This window comes from Poecile atricapillus, chromosome 20 (assembly GCF_030490865.1).
Source record: "Poecile atricapillus isolate bPoeAtr1 chromosome 20, bPoeAtr1.hap1, whole genome shotgun sequence".
In the NCBI taxonomy this organism is placed as follows: domain Eukaryota; kingdom Metazoa; phylum Chordata; class Aves; order Passeriformes; family Paridae; genus Poecile; species Poecile atricapillus.
The window spans coordinates 2,061,421-2,079,490 of NC_081268.1; the positions used below are offsets into that span (position 1 = coordinate 2,061,421).

Genomic DNA, 18,070 nt, shown 5'->3' on the forward strand with positions numbered 1-18,070 from the left:
TGGAAACAAAAGTCAACTTTAATCATTGTATCATTAGCCAACACTAACCATTACCTCAAGTTCTGCCATTGCTACTTATACTGGATCTATAATGAATGTACACATACACAAATCATGCATGAGTACAAAAACCCCACATTCAGTCCTTACTTCCATACTCTTCTTTCCATTTGCTTTTGTTTTCTCTTTACTATTTTTCACTTTAAATGCACAGTTGTGCATTATATGTGAAATAAATACAAATATATGTTTTATAAATTATTATAATATAATATATAATAATATATAAATTATATATTATATGTGAATAAATACACACTATTTAGAGAAGTGATAGTGGATAAAGGATTAATCCTCTGAGACAGTTTGACAGGTTGGTCTGTTCTTATGCATTTCCATAGCCAGACATCGACAAAGAACATCTCTCCACCTCCACCTCACCTCCTCCTTAGACTGTGCCTTGCACTGGGCAAAGCACTACACCCTGAAGCAAGTTTCGTGCAGAAAACAGACACCGTCAACTTCAGGTGCATCCCCACACCCAGGCCGACATTTGGTTTGTGCAGGGAAAACTTCTGAAGCTCCAGGTGTGATTTTGCAGGAGGAATATTTGTGCTTTTGTCTTTCCCTGAGGCACAGTGACCTTCCCTTGAGCGGGAGCAGCTTTGCTTTCTGCAGCCAGCCCCGGCCGGCACTGAGCTGCAGCTGCCACGCGGTGGCAGAGCCTGGGTACCTTCACCACAGCGCTGCTTCCCAGGAATGCACCGGGAATGCTTATCCTCTGCTCAAGGTGACTCTCAAGATGATTTCTTGCCTCCTCATTAATTACTATACATATTTATAGACAAATTAAAGACTCAAACAAATGTTTATTCAATTAATCGCTTCGAGTTCTAGTGGAATAAGCAATATCAAACCAACTCACCAGCTCAGGGGCTTATGACAATTTAACACAATTTAGTTTTTTTTCTGTTTCTTCTCTGTGGTATCATGTCTCACACGAGAGTTAAAACACCAAAAACTGGCAGAGTTCTTTGCAACAGAAGGAGCATAAGAAGTTCTGAACCATTAACTATTTGCTTCAACTCACAATGAAGACAAAATTGATTTGATGCAATAATCAAGTTAGGCTCTCTTCTACACTCCTCTCCCAAAGATATGGTGTCTAATCTTTCAGTATTTAGCTGCTAATTCAATTACCAGATTATTGAGAGCAACTACAAAGACAGTGTATGCTACTCACTGTGATGTGGATCACGTGAATGAACACAAGGTGCTTCTGAACGCCTGCTTTGTGAGACCCTGCCAACCCCCCACTTCAGAGAAAGCTGCATATTTTATCCTTTAAAGACGCTACAACAGCTGACTCTGTATAGCACATTCTATGTATTTTTAGATCACACCAGGTTAACCAAGCCCCTTTTCCCCTCTCTGCCACACCACTCATGAATCCCCTAATAATGCAGCACAGCTTCGTTCTGCCCTCAGTATTCCAGCCTTGACTTCACAGAGTTTGGCCCATTTCCTTTATTCAAACCCTGTACAGTTCTCTGCTTTTCAAGTAACTGAGCACTTTGGCTGTGCTAATGCATGTTTGTATTTGCAGTTCTGCCTGTGTTTGCTCCCTGCAGCAGGGCAGCCAGCTTCAGGCCAGGCATGCAGTGGGCTGGGCAGGGCTGTGGGAGCCCTCCCTGGTGAGCACAGAGAGCCCCAGGAAGGCCCGGCTGTGCCAATGGCAGGGACTGGCACCACGGCACTGCCTCGCTGACAGCCTGGCCTTGGTGCTTGTCCAGGCTTCTTAACTCCACATTTCCATCGCCTTTCTAATGGTAAAGCACCTGAACTAATCAAGAGTCAGCTCTGAGGAAGTAGCATGAATGATTTCAAGCACTTCTGCAAAAAGAAAACAAAACCCAAACGTATGAATGCCTTTCAAGGCCAGCATGAGAAACCCTCTGCAAAGAAAAAAAATTGTGAAGATTACGCTATACTTGCTTAGGAATTATTTTGCCTTCACAGGATCTGAATAGGAATACTCCTGCTGTGTTCTAATAAAAATGGAATTACAAAGTGAAAAAAGGGCAATTTGCAGGATAAGGATCACTCACAAATTGCAGGAACAGGTCACAATGGACAATCTTCTGCTCTCAGTCCTTTTCACCTCAAGTCCTTTCAGACTTCTGCAGAAACAAAACAGAGGATCCAATAAATTGTTTATGAATTAAAAAAACATATATAATCCCATCCTAGGTACTTCTACTCTTCCCCTTTAAATTTTCCACGGAACAGTTTTTGTAGCTGCCAGTTCTGTGACCTTGCTGGAAGTGGCCAAGCCAGAGATCAATTAGTGAGCACAGAAGAGAGGAGCAGCTTTGCCTGCGTTGTGCTGTCCCTTGGGAGGAGGGCAGATCGTTATCCAGCGGGAGTGCTAACACAGGCTGGGACTAACTGCAAGATGCACAACACAGCAAAACCGAAAGGAAACAGCAGAATCTCTTTTTTCCTTTGGCTTTCACTTTTTACATTTCCCTATAATTTAAAAATACTTTAATTTTGCAGATAACAAAACCTTGATAATGATATCTGCAACAAACACAAATTATGAAGCAAGCTCTCTAAACCTTCAGGAAATCCCCACTATCCCCCATTTCATAGCCAGGATGAACTAAAGCACAGAAGAATTTAGAGATTTTAGTGTTACACACTACAAACCACAGTGACAGAGAAGGTTAAAAGCCCCAGCACCTGAGCTTCCAGGTTTCTAGCAAAGGGCCCCAAGTGCTGAATGCCTTCAGAACACAACTGGGGGGCTTTCCACTAAGGACACAACTGCTGCCTGACACACAGCTGTGCTCTCAGGACTGCAGGAACCCCAGCTCTTCAGCATTTAAATGAGTGCACAGATATTTCACATAAAACTTAGCCTAAAATAAGCCACCTAAAATAAGCTGGTTACTACAGCATTACTACAGTCTGTCTGCTTGCCTTAATTTGCAGGCAACTATAATGCTGCTTGTGAGACACACTATTCCTTAAGTCCTCCCACAAAAAAACCTGAGAGATCAATAGTTCTTAAATAAGTAATTAGAGCTGAAATAATTTAGGTCATCAAAGAACAAGCAGGATAAATAAAAAGTTATAGCACTGTGGACACTTGCATCTAATAGAATTTTTACATTTATTTGAGTTAACTGATAGGCTGAACACCAGAGCATGAGGCAGAACTGCACAGCACCTGTAACAGGAAAGCCAAATAGGATAGCACTACACGCACATATTAAAACTATTTGGCAGGTTAATTAAAACAAAAAGAACAATCAGGATACAAGATACATCAACAGTGCTCAACTTCACACTCTTAATGCAAGCAAACTTAGATCAAAGATGTGACAGGAAGCTTCTACTCTAAGGTAGGAAGCCAAGACAACGTTCTGTGTAAAGAAGCATTTCCACACTGACACGTGCTACACTGAACATAGGAAAGTACATGTAAAATATACTCTCCCCAAAATCCAGGCACATTTCTGTTCAAATGTCTAATCTGACCATTTTGGACTTGCACTGGGGCAAGAAAACCCTGGGAGATCCTTTACTATAAATTCTTATCACAAGGATAACTATTTTTCCAAACGTTTGGGCCGTCCACCATTGTTACAGAGTGGGCTCAATTTTCCCTTTGAGAGAAATGTGAGACACTTCAAAAGTGATAGTCAGCATTGCAGTCTCCATACCTCCTACGACACAAATCTTTCTTAGTGTTTCAGCACAGCTCATTTGCTAGTCACTGCTCACTGACATCTCCAGCTACTAAATATCCACATTTAGACAACATTTTGGCATATCAGAGTTGATGAAATTTTGAGGTACATGCCTGAAGTCTGGAATATGACTTGTATCTGTTGCAGATCTGTTTTCCAATTATCACATTATGTGACAAAACTGCTTAGCTCAGTAGCAGCTCCATGGGTACATGGAGTGAAGAGTCTCAAATATAGAAAGGTTACTTCTAGTCTGTGCAGCATGAGGGGACAGCAGACTGCAAAGAGGCCTTGGTGCTGGTCAACACCCGTCCGTCACCTCCAGGCTTCAGCATGCTGGACCTTCTCTGTTTGCTCTGGAGCTTCAGCCACTTGGAGAGGAACCAACATGGGGCAGCGTGTTGGTCAACAGTCAACATGAGGCCGACAATCTGAGCCACGTTCAGTGTTGGGTTCAGGTACTGGTGCCTTCAGGAAACATCCTCACCAGCTTCAGCAAGGTCAGTGTTTTATCCCAAGGGTGCTGCCTGGGAGCAGTTTCCAATTGCCATTGAATTCTGGCTCTAGTATGATGAAGTTATAACACTACTTCATTAGAACTAAAATTCTCATTATAGCAAGATTTTTAGACCATATTTCTGACAACAGTTCAAAGTGAGACAATTGCAATTATTTCTAAGAGTACCCCACAATCTATTGATGAAAAATTAATCTTGGTAAAGGTTGGTTTTTTTTTTTCTTTAAATTATTATAACTGTGCTGTCAGCTGCACTCAAACTCTGATTCAAGTTCTAGGCTTCAGGGTCATGGATAGACACTCAGCTACTGCTTCCACCAAAAAAATACTGACTACCAAAACAGAAACAGATTTGGGAAGGAGAAAACATGCAGTTAAAAAACCAAAGAGGGAAGAAACCAAACCCACTGAGAACAAAAAATTTTTGTACCAGAAACAGATTGAAACCAGAAAGGAAATTAGCATTTAGGAATGAAAAAGGCTATTCACTGTTGATGTTGAATACAACACCCGGGGAGACAGAAGCTGGGTTTATTTTTGATAGCAGCATAAACATTAAAGATAAGCCAACAGCACTTAGAAAATATGGGTGCAGTACAAAGGCTCATGTGATGAGAGCTGTTTTGCTTTTAATCTTGACCTGGAAAACCTCTTGTATGACAGAGCCTCTTTTCAGTGGAGTCAGTCCTGCCTAGTTGCTCTCCCTATTAGTGATAAAAAGGCCACCCAAGTTGTTTCTGCTTTGGAACAATGGCAGGTTTTCAATCTTAAACTTCAAAGGAAAAGGAAAAACCCACCCTAATACATCTGTCTAAGGACCTGTACCAAACTCCTGTCATCCTTTATCTGGTCCAATCACACTCTTCCCCAAAACAATAATCCTTACAACTGTATCTCTGTTTTTCTAGAAAGGATATACATATACCCCCAAATATTTATCTGTTTGCCTCTGATATAAATGAAAACACTTATCTCATATTGATATGAGATAAACACAGATCATGTCCTACCCACAAATGGAAAAAGCAGCTGATTTCCAGATTGGTTCAGCATGTCTACAAGTGCAGTAACACAGAAGTGCAAACCACATCAACCACAATCATTGGGAAGGCTCGGTGATCACAGAATCACATCTCAAATGTGTACTACAAACGATAAAGACTGAAAACTGTGAAGCTCTTTGAAGTTCAGTCCTGCTTTGGATGTCTGTTCACACAGTCCAGGCATGCCAAGAGAGCAGAGCTGCAGATCAGTGCTCAGTCTTTGCAACTTCACACCCTTAAATTGCAGTGTCCAACTTGTTGCATACAATACTGCCAACCCCACAGGCTCAGTGACAACAGGACCTTAGAACCTTCTTCCTGCCCCTTTTCCCACACAGCAGAGATGTCCTGCACCCAGCTGCAGTCCTCCATTCCCATGGGCACAACAGGCACACTTTCATTCACAACAGAAATGTTGAAGTTCAGATGAAGTACCAACACTCCATGTTGATATGTCATGTTACACCATGTTACAGCTCAGGAGATTTCACACGACCATATAGGGCATCACCTTAATTAGAAACTGTAATTAAATGCCCACTGAAGGTTGGTAATATCATTTGCTTCCAGGCCTTCTTATTTCAAGAGGAACGCTCTGTTGGGTCAGATCAATTCTCCCGTGGAGCCAGGTGCTGTCCCTCAAAGCTGTGTTTACTGCTTGGAGTTTTGTCATGGCCACCAGAAGAAAAGTTTTACACATTCAGCAGTTGCCAGATGGGCTGAGAACACAACCAGAGCACTGAGGGCAGCACAGTCTGCACAACAACTGAGCTGTCAGGAATGCCGAGCTGCACTGCACTCTGTCCTAAACAGCACCTATAAAAATAAAATTAAAGCACTCATGTTTACAAATGTTTTAGGAAGCTGAAACCTGCTGGCCTGCAGGTCACCACAGACACTGTCCCAGGGTGGCTCTGGCCAAAGCAGGTAAGGGTGGGATGGTGTGACAGGGCCACACCACAGGGGCTGGCAGGTGAGCGCTGCTTTGCTCAAGAGCAATTCACGTGCTGGTTTAAGGAACAGTCCGTACCACAACTCTGCAAAGCTGAGACACCTCAAACAAGAAAGTGAAATCAGAAAATTAAAAAGTAGAACAGCACATATTGAGACATGCACTTTTTTTTTAACCTAGACCTTTGTTGTTTTTAATAATTGATATAAAGTAACAGATGACTCACTAATTGCACTTCTAAATTGTAACCCAACCTGGAATCAATCACACATGGCATAACTTCTGTTCTTATTTGAAGCTAAATCCACCACAGTGCCTGCAGTAGCCGCTCTAATAATTGCATTAGTCATAACCTAAAAGTATTTCCCATTTCCTTAGTTCCAGTTTTGCTTGCTTTTCAAGCTGATCCTCATCCCTATTGCTTAAAAGATCTCTGAAATGTTACCCTGCAGAGCCTGTTCTGGGACTTGAGGAGCCCTGTGCAACATTTCATGGTGTGATTCCTCCTCTCCTGGTGTCTAATTTTCCTCCAATACCATTTTATCTCCTTTGCTCTAGCTCAAAGTCAGAGAATCATTCAGGGTTGCAACAGACACTAGGAAGCACTGTGTAAAACTTGGTAAAGAGTTAGGTACACAAATGACTGCCAGCATAAATTGTGTCATCTTTTGTTTTGCAGCACAAAATCTCAGTTTTTAAGTATCCTCTACACTGGATACTTACCTGCTCAGTTCTCTCCCTTCTATGCCTGAGATCTTGTAAGGATTTTTCAAAATAAAACTCTCTGCTATATCAATCTCATGAGACTAATTTCCCATGTAAAGACAGCTTTTTCTATGAAGATTTTTAAAATACATGCACATAAAGTTATTTTTTACAATTCAAAGTCTGTCCTCAGCTATCTTTGCACAAATCCCATTAACTTTAGTACATGTCTAAAGGCAGAATTTGAAACTCGTAAAGAACTGGGTCACTGGACAATGCTAAGTCTCAAATAGAGATTTCTGAGTTATAACAAGAAAAAAATCCCTCTTCCCTTGGGCAATACACAAGCATTCCCATTTGTCTGTAAACAATACCAAACAGTTGAAATTTGACAGGCTGCATTTCATCCTTGCTCAGGTAGGGGTTTCCCCTGTCCTGTAGCTAATGGCCACTTAGTGCTCAGTGGAGCATTTGGGGCCAACACTGCATGCCCCAGTGCCTGCCTCACTCCAACCTTCTCACTGGCACCAACCAGCAACTCCTCACAGAGGGCCCCTCGTTTGTCTGAGGGGTGCAGGTAACATTCAAGCACACACGACAGTGTCTTAACTATTTCTGTGAAAAAAATCTGTAGGAAACATGCATTATTTCCATCATAGTTATATACTTTGAAAAAATCATTATTTCTATGCCAGTATTTTGTCCCAAGAAGGAACATAATTATTGTTAGCTACTTAAACTTTCACCAAGGTAACTCTCAATTCCATGTTGCTTTTGGTATAATTCAATCCCCATCTTTTATTGACAATACTTGGAGCTATAAGTTCAATTTTCTTCCTTTTTATTCCACGAAGCCTAAAGACAGATGTTAACTTTTTTCCAAGCCTCAGATGTTCTTTTCCTTGTTAAATGTATATCCTTGTACTGCAGCACCAAAGCTCTTCCAATCTCCTGTATTCCAAATTAATCCATCAATCCCCTTTCCTCTGTGTTTTTGCCCTTGGTAAATCATTAGCCCAAGGGAGAACACAGCAGAAAAATTCACGATTTCACTCAGACCACAGCTGAAAACATCCTTCTTGTACCTCTGCAATAACTTCACTACCAGAGGTGCCATCTCTTACAGATTTTCCCCTCCTCACTACATTTCCAGCTGCACTGCACAGCCACTCATTTCACAGCTGCCCCTTCCCATCCCACCATCCCCCAGCAGCCTTTCTCCAGGCTGTATTTGTGCTGTGTCTCCATTTGATGCAATCAATTTCAGATAAAACTGTTCTCATGTTTAGTCCTTGGACTAGTCCTTGATTTCCAGCTATTATCTTCTGCCTCTTTACAAGGCCCACACAAATATTTTAAGGTCACACAGGAGATTTGGCTAAATTCATTCATCGCTTTGAAATCTCTCGATTCAAGACTTGAAAGCAGTAACTGAGATTTCTCCTATTTGTTTCTCTTTTCAATCCTCAAGCATGACAAGATAAAAGTCTGTTACAAAGGCAGAGCAATGTCTTACTGCTCAGAACCAGGGTGACACTTCAGCCACAAGCTTGCAAAGGAGTACACAAAATGTAAGTCTAATTGGAACAAGGTGGACCTCTCCCTGCATGTAAAGTTATTACTGCACACGTGCATTCCACTTCCACTTTAATGCTGAAATCACCCTTTTGAATGAAAGTTACTGTTTCACTTCAGCACCACAAATCTCCTGATCCTACAGCCTTTGGCCAAAGTTCCCTCAGGGGCTGCTTCAGCACAGCACATTGTGTACTGATTATTTTGGAATAAAGCTCCGCAGTCTTTCATCTTCACAGCCTGTATAAAACCAGTTTTGAAAAGTATAAAAAGTGATATTCAATATGATTGCCATGCACTTGTACACTGGAAGCTGAGTTTGAAAAGGCACTTAACCTAGAAAATCTGGCAGAAATTGTGAAGCACTCAAGTGACTGTATTGGCCATTTGAGTGTTGAAGCACATGGAATGCTGAAGGATTATGAAGTCTATAACTGTTCTATGTAACACACATACAAAGAAGAAAGAAAATCCATCAGACTCTACCCTCTCTCTCTCCTCATACCTAAAGGTTCTGCTCATCAGGGCTGCCTTGGAGTGCGATGAACAGCTCTGGGAGCTCTCTCCACCTCCACTGCAGTGCCCATCTGCTCTAGAACAGCCACCTGGCTGGGATTGGGAAGAATTATTGCAGGGAACTGAAAACTAACTTAAACCCATTTGTCTTTTTCAGTCTTGATCTCTAGAAGAGAAATATGGAAATGATTGACCACCACACTCCTTCTGCAGCCCAACCTGCCCAAACACACCATGAAGGTACCTTGATTTGTCCTCGATTCCACAAGATCAACCGCTCAAATGGAAACCCTATTCGTCAACTCAGTTTAGGAACCTGCTCTTCCTGCACCGCTTTGGATTTGGCAGGCGGATATTAACCCCCTTATAAAACACAGGGGCCGAGGCCCTGCCGCACCCCTGCCCTGGCCCCCTCCCCTCAGCCCTGCCCCGCGCCCCCCTCAGCCGGCGGGGCCGGGGCTGCCGGAGCTCTTCACGCTCGCGGCCGGGGCCGGGGTCTCTGTAGCGCCGGTGCCGCCGCATTGCCGGTGTCCGCCGCGGAGCCCCGGGCGCGGCCGGGACCGAGCCGGCCCTGCCCTCACACACCTGCCCGGCCCGTGCTCTCAGCGCTGCGCACTCTGCGCCCGGCACGCTCGCGCCTACGCCGTTTGCGCGGCGGGAGCCCTCAGGTGCGGCGCCCGCGCTGACGACATTACGGAAAGTCCGTAACACACACCGACCTCTCGGAGGAGCTCTACGCAAGCGGCGTTTCCAGGTGCGGCTCGGCCGCTCCCGCTCCGCGCGGCCGCGGAGCGCTCCGAGCGGCAGCGCCGCTCCCCAAGCGGAGGGCGGGACCGGGCGGGACCGCGCGGAGAGCAGCGGCCGCAGGTGGGGAGCCGGGCGGGCCGAGCCGCCCTACGCCGATTCCGTAAGGCTGCGCCGGCCTGCAGGAAACAGCAGGGCTCGCGGCGCTACGGAGCCGGCGCAGGGCGGCGCGGCGCCCCGTACGCAGTTGGCGTAGGGCGCTCTCAGGTGCAGGGAAGGGGCGGGCGCGCGTTGCCCGGCAGCCGCAGCCTATGGGGGCGCGGGGCGCGGTCACGTGCGCAGCCCCGCTCGGCGCTGCGGAGCCGGAGGAGCCGGACGGGGCCGCGGAGCCGGGACGGGGCCGCGGGGCAGCGCCGGGGCCGGCGCCGAGCGGGGTGAGGCGGGCGGGCGGCGGGGAGGGGTCGGGGCAGCGTGCGGCCCGTCCCCGGGCACCGCTCCTCCCACTGCACCGGGCACTGCGGGCAGGAGGCAAGGGCAGGACACGGCGCGGGGAGCGGCGCGGGAGGGGGGGGCGCTGCTGCGCGCGCGGAGGGGCGCGGTGGGGCGGGGGGGGGCTCCGCGCCCGAGGGGCCGCGGGCGGGGGCGGTGGGGAGGGGTGAGGGGCTCGGCGGCGCCGTGCGCGGGCGGCCGCCCCTCCGCCGGCTGCGGGGCGCGTTACCTGTCGGTCGGGCATGTTACCTGTCCGTGGGGCGCGTTACCTGTCGGCGGGGCGCGTTACCTGTCGGCGGGGCGCGTTACCTGTCGGCGGGGCGCGTTACCTGTCGGCGGGGCGCGTTACCTGTCGGAGGGGCGCGTTACCTGTCCGTGGGGCGCGTTACCTGTCGGCGGGGCGCGTTACCTGTCCGTGGGGCGCGTTACCTGTCCGTGGGGCGCGCACCTGTCCGTGGGGCGCGCACCTGTCGGCGGGGCCGGTGCGCAGCAGCGCCGCTGTGCGCGCTGTCCCCGGGCGGTCCCGGCCAGGTGCGGGCTGGGCGGCTCCAGCCGGGGCTCGGGACCCGGAGTTCGCTCCGGCGCGGTCGGTGCAGCGCCCTCCGCGCCCCGGCCCCGCGGGGCAGCCCGGTCCCTCCGGGCCCCGGGCAGGCTCCTGGCTCCGAGCACACCATGAGTGTTATGGTCCATGGTTTGTTTGGGTTTTTTTCCCGTCTTTCATTCTGTATTTGCTTTGCACTGGATTTTGTAATCATTAACCCACTATTCCTTCTGGAAGTGAGAGCGTGGAAGGGATAACCAGGGAATCACATGCCTGCCGCTGAGTAGAGCAAAACTTGAGTTTTGAGTCAAAGTGGAAATATGCATTATCTGGCTAAATGTCTTATTATTTATTTACGTGGCTGTGAAAAGGGTGCCTTGTGATTTACAGAAATAAGAGAGTGAGTATTCCAAGCAGTTCCTGCACAGGGTATGGCAGAAGAGCAAATTTATAACGTGGGGGTCCTAGATACATTGGAATTAATTTTTTTCTGTATCTGTGTCCTCTAGTTTGTTAACAGATTTTAAAAGTTTTACTGTACTTTGTTGTGACAACTCAGAAATGTTAAATGTGGTTAAAGCAGAGAAAGATTTAAGTGGGGATTATTCTGAAGAATGTCACATATTTCAGATCTCCAGTTCCAAAAAATGTTTATGAAACTGTAAGTTAATTAAAATAGCTGGGCTATTTAACTTAAATTAAAATACTTGTGTTCCAGCAAACATTTGAAGCCTGGCCTTCTAGGGTAAAAACAGAAAATTAAAATAATTTCCTCCATTCATGCAGAATACTTTAACATCTTTAGAAGGAATGGAGAAGAAAGGACTGTTTGCAAACTTGGTCTAGTTTTCTTTGATTTTTAAAGACATGGTAACCATTTTTGAGACCCAAAGGAAGCAGCAGTGGTGGCAGAGAGGAAGAAAGGAAGGAGTATGGAGCAGTGCTGGCTACTTGGAGGGGAGGCCTTAAAACAAAACTTTTGGAATGGCAAGCGAGGAAGGCCTGGCAGTGTCCCTGGAGAGGTTACATTGCTGTACTTCTGTGTTTGCTCAAGGTCGTTGTTCTCTCTCTGAAGAACGTTTTCCAAGAGTTTACCGAGCCCACCTCTTCCATGGAAGGTGTACAAGCTGGGTTGTAGTTATTTCCTGCCAGTGTAAAGAGGAAGGAGAAATCTGTCAGCAGATTGCAGCTGGCTGAAGCTTCTACTAAATTCCTGGTCATTTTTAGGAAGTTAGACTTGTCCCTGGAAGTTCTTGGCATGTATAATTTTCTTCTGTCTGGAGCTTTCCAACCATTTTCCTTTGCTTCATGTTGTGTGGAATGCAGGGAGAAATGTGGAGAAGAGGGGGTAGGATTGCTAACAGTGAGGGTTTAATATTTTCAGTTCTGTGTTCCTCAGAATCTCATCACTGATGGTGCCAGTCTGGTGCTCCTTTGGCATTTGTAGTTCAAAGAGAATCTTCAGTCTTGCGAGTTTGGTTAGTCCTGGTTTTATAAAGGGCTTTATTTGCACAGGCTCTTCATCCAGACTCGTTGTTTCTGCTGAACTCTTGGCAGTATTTTTCATCTCTGCACAAAGAAGATGCTGATGAAGTGTCAGTTCTTGCTCTGTGTGGTTGACAGGCTAAATATGAGGTGGAAATCTAGGACTTGATTTCTCGGGGAACTGGAGAAAGGTTCCACATAGAAATTCTTGTGTGTTGGGGGCTGGGGGAGCCCCTGGTGTCAGTGCTGCTGAGGAAGTGACCAACACTGGCTTTGTGGCTTGTCCTAGAAGGGATTTCAGACACAGCTGATTTCAAGCCAAAGGCTCAGAAGTAAATGAGAACACAGTAAGCAATTGGAAAGGTACAATAGAAGATGGCATAAGGCAAGCCATGCCAGACCTAAACATGGGAGAAATCGTTTCAACTCTGGCGGATATGTGGGTTTTGGTGACTCTTGTTTCTGACTTGTACGCAGTTTTTCCATGGATGTTCATTCAGAATGCAATGCTTAAGGTCGCAGAGCTCTCTTCTTTTGAAGCCCCTCTGTTACTGTTCCTCAAAAGCCTGTGGGTGGACTGAGTTTTTTTTTGTTTTTTTTTAACTGTGAAATCTTGTTTGGAAATAAAAAAATGAAAAAAAAATAGTCTAAGAAGCTGCTTCATGTTGTGAAAAACCTCACTGTAGAACCATAAAAGCTTCAGTTTTTCCACGTTGCTTTGTAGCTTGGCATGTAAATAGAGCTCTTTGAAGAGCATGGCTGGAAAGGGGGAGTGGGAAAGGCTCTAGCTGGTTAACAAGCTTCTGAGTGTGTAAAAAGCCACCGTGAGCATGCTTGGTGAAGTGTCTGTTAAAACATGGAACTCTGTCCTGGGCTGGGGTGAGGTACATACACCTAGAAGTAGCCAATGTGTCAAAGTATCAATTTGGAAGGAGTAGAACCGTGGCAGTTTGTGTATTTTACAGACTGGGCTGGGTGAGGGGGAGCACTCAGAGCAGGTGGGAGGGAGGTGCTGGGATGTTCTGGCTGCTGAGGGAGATGCTAGGGGTGGTGAGGATGCAGAGGGTCACTCTGCACCTCTCTGGGCTCACCTCCAGCTCTTGGTGAGTTTGGGTTTATGGTGTCTCTCACCATCTCAGCATTTTGGGGTCAGTACCTTACTTTGGATTGGGCTGGGGAGAGCGAGGACTTTTCTGACAACGGCCACATGAGGAGCACTTGGCTGCTGCGGTGTCCTGGATTTGCTGTAGCCCAGCAGTATTGGCAAGTGAAGATTGTTTTGCTGCTGAATATGCTGCAGTGAGGAAATCAAAAGGAAAATTCCTGTTTAAAGCAATATGAAAAAACTGTTAAGAGATTTAAAGTACAGAAAAATGCAAGTCTCAAACCCTTCTGTAGAAACCATAGTTTGACTACATTTGTTGTACTTGCAGTGTGATTTGACAAACAGAAACTTTGTACTTGATGTTTAAGAAAGGAGAAGCCTTACCTGAAAGGCATTGCTGGGATCTTTTGTTAAAAGCAATAATTGATACAAGCTACAAGGCCAAAGACAGTATTTTTTCCAGTTGTACTTCTGAAGTTCTTGGCAGTTGTGTAGTTTTTCCTTCTTATGTGTGAGTTTTTCACTGAGCACTGATGACAGAAAACAGTGTCACAGTTTGTGCCTGTGTCAGCTCATAGAGGGACAGTGTTCCTATTTAATGTCTTTGAAAACCCCAGTTCATGTCCCTTAACAAAAAACCTGCAGAGGAATTCTTAAGAATGATACGAGCAAGTAAACATCTTGCACTCTGGATTTTCAGACTTTATTTAGTAGGTAAATTATGTTTCTGGTCCTCTTACTCTAATACCATGGACTGGAAGGGACAGAATTCTTGGAGCCCACCCCATGTTGGTCTGTTGCCTTGTGCTCCTGGCTCTGCTGTGCAATGCACATCCTGACCTTTCTGCTAATTTCCTGTGTGGTGTCAGAATGTGGATCAGGTGCTGGCTGTAGGGGAAGCCCCAGAACAAATTCAGAGTATGTCATTTGTTCTGCTGTTTGTGAAGGGTATGTAAAGCATGGTCCTGGGCTGCTCTGTCCCTCTGCTGCTAAACCCAACAACTCTGGGACTAACCCAAGGCTGGATTTTCTCTGCAGCTGAGCCAGGCTGCTGTTTCTCTGGGCCACCTGCACATCTGCCCACTGGCTTCTCCAATAATGAGGACCAGGGATTAATTAGTAAACCCCATGCCCTTATGGTTTTATGTTGTTGATTTTTCTATAACTATGCAAAACTTTATAACTCTTCTGTAGTAAAATATTGTCATAACCTGCTTATAACTTAAAGGTGTAAGTGGATGTTGAAGAGGAATCATCTTATGAAATCCATTTTACAGATCTTTTGGATTGTGGAAACTTAAGTGATCCTGCCACATGTGTTGATTTACATTAGTTCCCTTATGTTGTGGTTTGGTGTGCTATTTAAGAGCCCTAAGATGCTCCTGGTGATTGACATAACAAAATGTAAATTATATGCTGTTTTCCTAAGGTCTAATTTATCTGTCGTAAGGTTTGTGTACCAACAGTACTGAGCTCTTTTACAATAACGTTTCTCTTTCATGTAATGCCTACACAGGGGAATTAAATTACCCTTAATTGTATGCTTAAAAAGAAAATAAAATTGGGGTGTGTATGGCTATGCCAGTATATTAAATTTTGCTGCTTCTTGTTCTTTTTGTGCATTTAGTTTAAATTGTCTTTATTGAAAAATTTTATGTTTGAGTATCTGGTTGGGAAGAACAGTCTTACTCGTGGGTAGCTGTGAGATGTCATGAAACTTGAAGAAATCTTATGAACCAGAATTCATTTAGATTTTAAAGCAGAACTTGGCATTTGGCTTGGCAGTAAATGAACTCCATGGTGAGAAACTGGTGCTACCCCATAGAAATGGCCCCCTGGTAGGAGCAAAAGGCAGGCTGAGTTTAGGGCCTTGTGCTTTTCTCTTTTTCCTCTGATTCTTGGGAGGGAAGACACTTTGACTGAACACATTTCTTGTTTGACTTGCAACACAGCAGATTGGAGTGTTGGCACAGCGTCTTAAGTGTTGGGCCCTCAAGAGTCTTTAGTATTCCCTGACACACGGGGATGATGTTCCATGGGGGAAAGTTCCTCCAGAGCTATTGGACTGGCTTGGTAATGACCCTAAACCAACTGTTCCCTAATCCCAGTTCTCAGCCAGCAGGATCTGCCTTGTGGAAAGGCCAGCACAGCCCACGGGTGTGTGGGAAGCCCAGCCCCACAACCTCTGTGCAGCTGCTTTGTGCTTCCAGAAATGAGCTTTAGCAAAACACTCCCTCGAGAGGCTGAGGAGGCCTGAGGCTGTGGGCAGGAGCTTTTTGGGCACACAGCAACTGATTCCTTCCACCAAGATTTTGCCAAAAAATGGTTTACCGTAGTTCCACTGACACTGTGAAATTAATGCATCTTTTTTTTAGTCTGTAATTTGCAGGGGATGGGTCCCATAACAAGATTGTGGTAAATCATGGTTGATCTTGAAGGAGGCATAAAATTTTTTTCACTTGTTGCAGGGCTTTGTTTTTTTTGCTAGGACGTAGCAGCCAAAGCATGGTCCCAATATAACCTTCTCCATAAACATGGTGTCTTTCTTCATAACATGAACTGACATGAAATCATACGTGTGCTATCTCAGTCACTAAAGAGACTATACAAAATTCAGCAAGGAAACAAGATGACATGCTACACTCCACTGAATTCAGTTGCCATTGTTGAAATAGGTGATGTTTTAAAATTGCCAGCTGGTATATACCTGAATAAAGGTGTTTGATTTACAAGGTCTTTTTACAGCCTGCTTAGCAAGACACCGACCAGCTGGACCAAACACATCACCTGGAGGCTACATATCAGTATGAATAGATCCACTCAACAAACAAATTACAACTTGTATTAAAAAATGAAAATAGAAAGCATTTGAGTTAGCTGCCCCATGGCAGTCGGCTGGTGCTGTGTTTCTGACAGAGTGGGAGCGTGATCATCAATGGTCCAATGGTGGCACCTTGTGTGGGGAAGGTCCTTGGGATGGGGCTGCAGGTGGTTTTTTTAACCATAAAACAAATCACATCAGTGAATGTGGAAGTGCTGACTAACGTGTGTTAAAGTTTGATCAGTTTTGAAGCTGAATGCACATAACAGCTATTTATGTGGTGTTCCTTCCCTGGCTGTGGTGGCAGTGGCCCAACCTGCGTGGCTGGTTTTCCCAGCTGAGAAAGCTGGGTGATGTTTTGACAGGTGTGACTGATGCTGGGGCTGGCTGAAGACAGCCATTTTCCAGTATGAAGACAAGGAGACAGATTAGTAATTTATTCCTATTTTTGATACAGCTGTGCTGAAGGGGGCAGCTCTTTGCATATGGAAACTTGTTCTTTTTCTCCAGGTATGGGGATTGAGTTTGCTCTGTGACCCTCCTGGTACTCTTCTACTTTTCCTTCTCTGCTCTGCCTGATTGCTGTATGTCTGATGTGACAATCTGAGGGGATTTGCTTTAATAGAAAAGACTGTGGAATGAAGGGTAGATGTACAGCCTGTGATTCAGAGAACAGACACAGCCACTGGAAAGCTGAGGGCTTTGGTATGATGAAACAAGTAGCAAACATGGATCTCCAAGCAGGATACTTGATGGGATTTCAAGGAAACAGAGACTCAGAACATTTGGATTCCTACTGCTCTTCCAATCCCAATCTCTTCCTCTTTGCTCTAATAGTTGAGGTGAAAAGATAAATGTCCAAGAACTGATTTCTCCCCACCTCTGCTTTGAAGGATACCTTTTCCATGTCATAGGCTCTCAGTGACTGTCATCTTTTCAGAGAGCTAAAAGTGTTTGGTGAACAGTTATTCCATGTCCTAATGCTTCGTGATCTCTTGATTCGATGGCTAGGTAATTGGACTTGGCAAATAGATTAGGGCTTCTTTGGTTACCCAGCCATGCTGTCCAAGTCTTCAATCATGCAGAGACTTAATCTGTTCCTTTAAAGTGCTCAGCTGTGCCATTTGGGTGACCTGAAAGAGCATCACCGGGGCTGAACTGCAGTGTGTGGTAAGCGGGGATGGGGTGTAGGAGAACTGGGAGCACTGCTTCCAAAACTGGAAGTGGGTAAAACTCTTCAACAGCAGGCACTGAGCAACACTGTGTTCCACTGAAGTGTCTGGCAATTAACCTGCAAGTATTGATTAGGGCAGCATTTGTTCCCTTTTCAGGTTCTGCCGCTGACTTACCACACAATTTTATTTCTTCATGTCTGAAGTTCCCCCTATAAAGATCTGAAATGTTTTCCTGTCTCACAAAAACTCTTATTTTAAAACCAGTAATAAATGTACTCTGGTAAATATGGTGACAAGTGTTCTAGAAAAGCCAGGAAGAAAGGCAAATACTGGGAAAAGGGCGGGGAGACAAAACAGATAACTTCTTTGCTTCTGGTGGGTGAGGGTGAAATTGGTGACTGCCAAAAATATGAGCTCAGAGAAGTAGCTTGTTCTGCTCTGAGCCCACATCTGTACACACCTCCTCATCTCTACAGATGGCCAGAAGGCTGAAGAGAGAACACAGTTGTCTAAATTTGTGTAAGAGAAAAGAATCATGACTCCCACCTTGGAGGCACATAAGAACCTCCTGTAACTGGGGGGTTTTCAACAATTTAAAAAATTTGGTTGAATTTTCAGTCTTAGCAAATTTTGTGGAACCTGAC

At 45.3% G+C, this 18,070-nt stretch overlaps 2 protein-coding genes across 23 annotated transcripts in view; one reads left to right on the forward strand and one right to left on the reverse strand.

Moving 5' to 3' along the window:
• Nucleotides 1–13,242, reverse strand: part of CRB2 (crumbs cell polarity complex component 2) — a 60,750-nt gene extending 47,508 nt beyond the window's left edge. Inside the window, exons 1-3 of one of the 5 annotated variants that reach the window (XM_058853396.1) lie at nucleotides 10,748–13,242; nucleotides 5,830–6,134; nucleotides 2,109–2,180 (exon numbers count right to left, since the gene is read on the reverse strand). The gene's annotated coding sequence lies outside the window, so the exon portion shown is untranslated. Of the gene's footprint in view, nucleotides 1–2,108; nucleotides 2,181–5,829; nucleotides 6,135–9,055; nucleotides 9,760–9,785; nucleotides 9,897–10,747 lie in introns of those variants that run through there. The other 4 variants (XM_058853395.1, XM_058853397.1, XM_058853394.1 and 1 more) reach the window with 4 other exon arrangements.
• Nucleotides 10,074–18,070, forward strand: part of STRBP (spermatid perinuclear RNA binding protein) — a 73,921-nt gene continuing 65,924 nt past the window's right edge. For 13 of the 18 annotated variants that reach the window (XR_009279160.1, XR_009279157.1, XR_009279161.1 and 10 more), the window contains exon 1: nucleotides 10,078–10,244. The gene's annotated coding sequence lies outside the window, so the exon portion shown is untranslated. Of the gene's footprint in view, nucleotides 10,245–18,070 lie in introns of all 18 variants that reach the window. The other 5 variants (XM_058853410.1, XM_058853411.1, XM_058853409.1 and 2 more) reach the window with 4 other exon arrangements.